This window comes from Trachurus trachurus, assembly GCF_905171665.1.
Source record: "Trachurus trachurus genome assembly, chromosome: 14".
Lineage (NCBI taxonomy): Eukaryota > Metazoa > Chordata > Actinopteri > Carangiformes > Carangidae > Trachurus > Trachurus trachurus.
In genome coordinates, this window is record NC_139903.1 from 32,597,527 (window position 1) to 32,603,879 (window position 6,353).

Sequence of the window (6,353 nt, forward strand, 5' to 3'; positions counted from 1 at the left end):
CACCTGCAACTGATCTGAGACCAGGAGCGTCTGAGCTGTAAAACTTTGTCATTCTGTGGATTCCTGAGCACAGAAAGTTGTTTATTAACTGTGGCAGTTAAAAGGCTTTTTGTTCGGTGCCACTCGACTGGAAACAGAGATGCAGACGGAGAGAGAACGTAGCTCAGCACTGACAAAGGATCAACAACTCTATGGAAACCTTATTGCAGCCGAGCCTGGAAAGTTTTCAACCAAACCCCGTTTGAAAAAAAGTCAAATTTTAACTTCAGCTGTGTTAATGTTCAGATTCTGTCTCATATTGAACCACAGTAGCTCAGAACAAAAGATCACTTCACCCATTTGTTTCTCTTGTTTGGTCTTTTATTTTTTTGGAGAGGAAGAGGGGGGGGGGGGGTGATGCAACCATGATGTCACTGTGATGTCAGTTCACCCTCACCCTAACCCTATTAACCCCTTGGAAACCAACTCAAGAACCCTTTAAAGTGTGATGAGATCATTTAGAAGCAGCCACAGTCACTCTCTACACTCACTCACCATCCGAAGCCTCCGAACGACACGCTCCTCTTCCTCCTCAGCATGGTCCCTCGCTTGCCCTCTCCTCCTCTTTGTCTTCCTTTTCTTCTTATTGTGTCTGGTTTTCCCTCTCTCTCTGTCTCTCCTCCCTCCTTCCCTTGCTCCCTCTCTCTCTCTTTCTCTCCTGCTCTCTTCACTGCCGTTCTATCGCCTCATCTCTCTACCTATAAATACTCCCCTCTCCGTCAGACGCCCTCCTTTACACGCTCTTACCGCCTCCCTCCCTCCCTCTCTTGCTCTCTCTCTCTACTCTACTCACTCTCTTTGCCTCTCTTTATCCTCCCGCTGTCTTCTCCTGCCAGTAATATTTCCCTCCATCTCCTCCTTCAATTCACTACAGACACGGCCAGCAGAGAGAGAAGGCATAAAGAGAGAATAGAAATGGAGGTATTTCTGGTGTCCTCTCTCTCTCTGTGTCTCTGCCCGCCCTGATGAGGTAGAGACTGTTGCTCTGAAAAAAAAAAAAAAATCATACATAATAAATGGAGATAAATGGATGGATACAAGCCTGAGTTTACTGAATGTGAAGTTATGTAACGTTGCTCTGCAGCTGCAGCCTGAACCACCAACATCTACATTCATCTGAAAGGCAGGAAATGATTGTTTTTTATTCTTAATACATTTAATACAATTTATCTTTCTATGTTAAGGCTCTATGCAGTTCATGAATTCCCTCTGCCTACATCTCTTCCTTCTTATATGCAGCTACCTTCATGCCTCCCACCTTCTTATCTGCCCACCTACTTCCCTTTGTATCATACTTTCCATCTCCCTTGATACCTTCCAACCCATCTTCCTACCTTTGTGTCTACCTACCTACCTACCTACTCCCATTAAAGGAGAATTCAGGTCATTTTTGACTCCTAAATCGTTGTCCTGATGGTCACCCGGTGTTGGTTGGAGCAAAAAACGCCACTAAAATTGATGCAGGTAAACCGGAGTTACACCATGGCTACCCGGCGCTAGGGATAGCCACAATGCTAAAGTATGAGGGCAAGTTTTTCAACCACAACAAACACTCAAAAAACAATCAAATATCTATGGTACATGACTGGAATCCTTAGAGACACCACTGAACTCATATAGTGTAGAGTATACTAACTCTGGAACATCCTGGAAAGACATTACTATCCCATCACAGAGCGCCTGCTCTCCCCGCCACAGAAACTAACACTTTGTCCTTGTTGTGATGATTTCTTTACTAAAATAAACGGTGGAGCAGTGCAGTGGTTATGTCCAAAATATCTCTGATAGTTTATTTTAGTAAAGAAATCATCACAACAAGGACAAAGTGTTTGTTTCTGTAGCGGGGAGAGCAGGCGCTCTGTGATTGGATAGTAATGTCTTCCCAGGATGTTCCAGAGTTAGGCTGTCTGAGGTGAGTGACTACATGCAAAAACACAAAGTTTATACTGTTTATACTCTACACTATATGAGTTCAGTGGTGTCTCTAAGGATTCCAGTCATGTACCATAGATATTTGATTGTTTTTTGAGTGTTTGTTGTTGTTGAAAAAATTGCCCCCATACTTTAGCGTTGTGGCTATCGCTAGCTCCGTCTAGCCATGGTGTAACTCTGGTTTGCCTGCAGCAATTTTAGTGGCGTTTTTTGCTCCCCCCAACACCGGGCGACCATCAGGACAACGATTTAGGGGTCAAAAATGACCGGAATTCTCCTTTAAGCTGGCCTGCCCTCCCTGTCATTCCTGTGTATGGCCCAGCCCACCTACTACTGCACGTCTGAGCTTTCTCCTGTTTTTTTTTTTTCTTCTTCTTTTTCTTTTTCATTTGACGATTATTAATTTACAAAAACACTGAGGTAGGCTACACCATCAGATGCAAATGCTACAGGCTTGAAATGGCATGTACAGCTTTATGCAGCTGCAAATGTGAGGTGTAAGTTGCCTCTGGAATGAGCGCTTCTTATCTTTCCTTCTTTTTTGTCAAGTATTTGTTAATAATGTCAGTGTCAACATCATGACCACTGACCACATATAAAACATTTGGCACTGAAAGTGTCTAAAATTAAAATATTGAAATTTTGTGTGGACACCCAAACTTTTCAAGTGGAGTGGATTATAGTGAGCACTTGTGCCAATTTTCATGTTTGTATCACAAACTGAAGTATTTTTCCCCTTATCTGCTCTACTACTAATCGATTAAGTCGATTAATCGAGACAGCCCTGATACAAATAAACTTACCTTGACTACTTTTCCTACCTCTCTACTTTCCTACCTCCTTACCTACCTACCTATGGCAAGACATTTTAACATTTAAAAGCCAGACTGGATATGTGTTGTAGATATCTGTAATTCAGTTTTGCCTAGTCAAAAAGAACATTTCAGATATCTGCAACTACATTCTTCCTAGGACAAATGACGTCACTTTTGCCATTCATGTGTATGGGGTTTGTCATTACAGATATCTACAATTCAGTTGCAGATATCCACTATGTGAATTACGGATATCTGTAACTGAATTACGACTAGTACTAATTCCAGTTTGAGATATCTACGACGTCATTTTGACTAGTCATAATTCCAGTTACAGATATCTTTAATTCACCTCAATTGTATGTCAATGTATTAATGAAAATATGTATTATAATTTCAGTGATAAAGACCCCAGGGAGAGTAGCTACTGGAAAGTCCAGCAGCTAATGGGAGTCTTTAATAAACAAATAAACAAACAAACAATTAAAGATATCTACATGTCCCTTTTCAGATATCTTAAATTAAGTTTTGACTAGGCGAAATGACGTTGTAGATATCTGTAACTGGAATTATGACTAGTCAAAATGACGTCGTAGATATCTCAAACTGGAATTAGTACTAGTCGTAATTCAGTTACAGATATCTGTAATTCACATAGTGGATATCTGCAACTGAATTGTAGATATCTGTAATGACAAACCCTATACACATGAATGTCAAAAGTGATGTCATTTGTCCTAGGAAGAACGTAGTTGTAGATATCTGAAATGTTCTTTTTGACTCGGCAAAACTGAATTACAGATATCTTGAATAAAAAATCCAACTATTTAAAATGTAATTACGACTAGTCAGAAAACGTTGTTGATATCTACAATGTTAATTCCGGAGAGTCAAACTTAGCTTTTAAATGTTAAAATGGCTTGCCATACCTACCTTCCCACTTCCCTTCATTCCCACCTTCTCTACCTTCGTTCATGCCATCCTACCTTTGTACCATCCTACCTACCTACCCAGCTAGAGAAATACTGTGCTGGTCTGGAGTCAGGCCTTTAGCTGGTTGTAGGCTATCTGTGGGTTTATGTAGACTTTGGACGTTTCTGTGCTTAAATATAAACTGCCAAAGCTTCAAATTGAAACAGACTCTGTGAAGGAGGTTAATATCTGACCGTCTGGTGGAAAAACCACCACAAATCACTGTGTGTGTGTGAATACATTTACATCCCATTACAACCAAGGATAATGGAGAACAGGATTAACAGGGAACAATGTGTGAGCTTTGATCACTTCATCCACACTGAGACAAATTCCTTCTCCTCCTCCCGCCTTCTGTTCAGACCAGTAATCAAGTCTGAGCTGGTGCCCCCTACGGACACTACGTTCACTGCAGCCGTAATATCAATAAACAAATCAACCAAAAATGTCCTGGTGATTTTTGGGCTGCTTAAGTCCAGTGACCATGATGAAAAAGAGGATGGTAACCAGAGAAGAGGTCAAGGCTGATGAATCACATTCAGACACACTGACCCACAAATCACATCCCACACTGACCTGGAGTGACCTCGGGTGCAGCCACCACTTGAACACAAACTGGATGTCGGGAACAAAAGCTCCGTGGCTCTGCAGCGACCATATGTGTAGAGCTGTGTGACACCTCACCTGTGCCAGGACGTGAAGAGTTGTGTTATTGTCAGACTGAATCAGACCAACCAATACACCCACTACTTTGTTTTTACTTTACATAAGGTAACATGTCATGGTCACATAGTTCCTTTTTTAAGCTTCTGTTTAAATTAAATAAAAACACCATTTTGATGTTAGTTAGTCATCATAATAATATAAATACTAAATAGCCTATATTCACAGAGTGATTTGTCAGGATGGCAGCTGAACGTGGCCGAGCCACGAGGAGAGTGAAGAGAGACGTCATGTTGTTGAACAAGGACATTTTGTTTTGATGTTAAAGGCCAGACAGAGCAGGTGGCCATAACACACACACACACACACACACACACACACACACACACACACACACACACACACACACACACACACACACACTTCCTCAACCTTTACCCTAACCATAAAAGCAACATGTATCAGAACCAGTTCCAAATGGAAACAGTATTTGACATGTTGGTAAGGCCAGACACTACAGGCAAAAACACATTTTTTTCATGCACTGATCAATTGTGAGATTTTGGGCTATTGTTCTTGTATTGTGTATTATAGCCTAATACATGTATTATTTCAGAAAAGTAGAAAGAAATGGTAGAAAATCCAGGTTTTTATTTTACTTTACTACGAGGTTTTGACTGGTCCGATGTTCATTGTATTAATATGTAATGAGGCGCGCATTGATTGGACGCAGGAAGGACAGAGCCAGAATGGTGGCTGGCCCAGTGGGCTACATGCAGGCTGTATTGGAAACCGCAGAGCCGGCCCAAGGCATAAGCAACTAAGCGCCTGCTTAGGGCCCCGTGGCCACTAGGGGGCCCCAAGAGCCATTACAGTAAAAACAAAAAAATAATAATAGCCTACATATTTTTTGCATGAGAATGATTTCTTTATGATAAAAGATATACAAAAAAACACAATTGTATGTCAATAGTGCTGCTGCTGATGTAGCCTAGGAACTAGGCCTATGTAAGTCCACTGGCTTTTCTGCTGTTTTGCTAGCAGTCCCTGGCCATGTGCATTTGTTTACAACTGTAAGCAAACAATAAGTTTTTTTGAAGTGCATCCACCTTGTTCCACATGGTTAGCCAAGATAACATTTCTGAAATTCAGTTTAGCAACTTTTCAGTCCCCAGCACTAGTGTTAGTGCCCAAAATAAGTGATTTGAGGGCATCCCCCAATAAGTTTTAGGACATTCACGTTCACTGTGGGGCAGAGCTGCTGCTCTGTGTGAAGCTTCACTTTTCATTCAAAAGACTGCCACAATTGTTAGATTTCATCAATGAGACCAACATTTATCTCCTAAAAAGAATTTAACCAGTCAGAGGTAAACCTCTACAAACCTGCTGGTAAGTTAAGTTGCCGTTTCCTCCAGCGGCGACGTTCCCGACGTCTTTCGGCCGGCTAAACAAGCACTGCAGGCGGGTTGCTGAGGAGTCACTCCGCTCCTCTAGCGCTCCTGCAGCTGCTTCACTTCACCCAACGTCGGAGCAAACTTCTAAGCCGTCATTTGGATAAACCAACCGCACATTGGGGATCTAAACCCTTACTTTCTCGCATGAAAAAATATTAAAAACTTAATAAATTAACGATGGTTTCCTCCCGAGGCACGACAACGTAGTTTGGCCGGCTAAACGAGCACTGCAGACGGCCGGGTTGCTGAGGAGCCGCTCATCCGCTCCTCTGGTGCTCGTTGCAGCTCGCTGAAGCTACCGCAGTGAAGTTAGTTTTAAGTTGGATATTTGACAGACATTCGCTCCTTCTCAATACATTAAAAATTCATAGAAAATAATAAATAATAAAACAGGTGTGTGTCATAGAGGAGGATTAGCCCCACCATCCTGTGTTGATTTTGAGCCAACAGGTCACATGACCTGGAGGTTATTGAGCTA

The 6,353-nt window shown here is 41.9% G+C and overlaps 1 pseudogene across 1 annotated transcript in view; it reads right to left on the reverse strand.

The window, feature by feature from the left end:
* Positions 1 to 635, reverse strand: part of LOC310997585 (rap1 GTPase-activating protein 2-like) — a 64,078-nt pseudogene extending 63,443 nt beyond the window's left edge. Inside the window, exon 1 of the transcript XR_014596493.1 lies at positions 535 to 635. The product of XR_014596493.1 is annotated as a rap1 GTPase-activating protein 2-like (transcript). The remainder of the gene's footprint in view (positions 1 to 534) is intronic.
* Between the last annotated feature and the right edge of the window lie 5,718 nt (positions 636 to 6,353).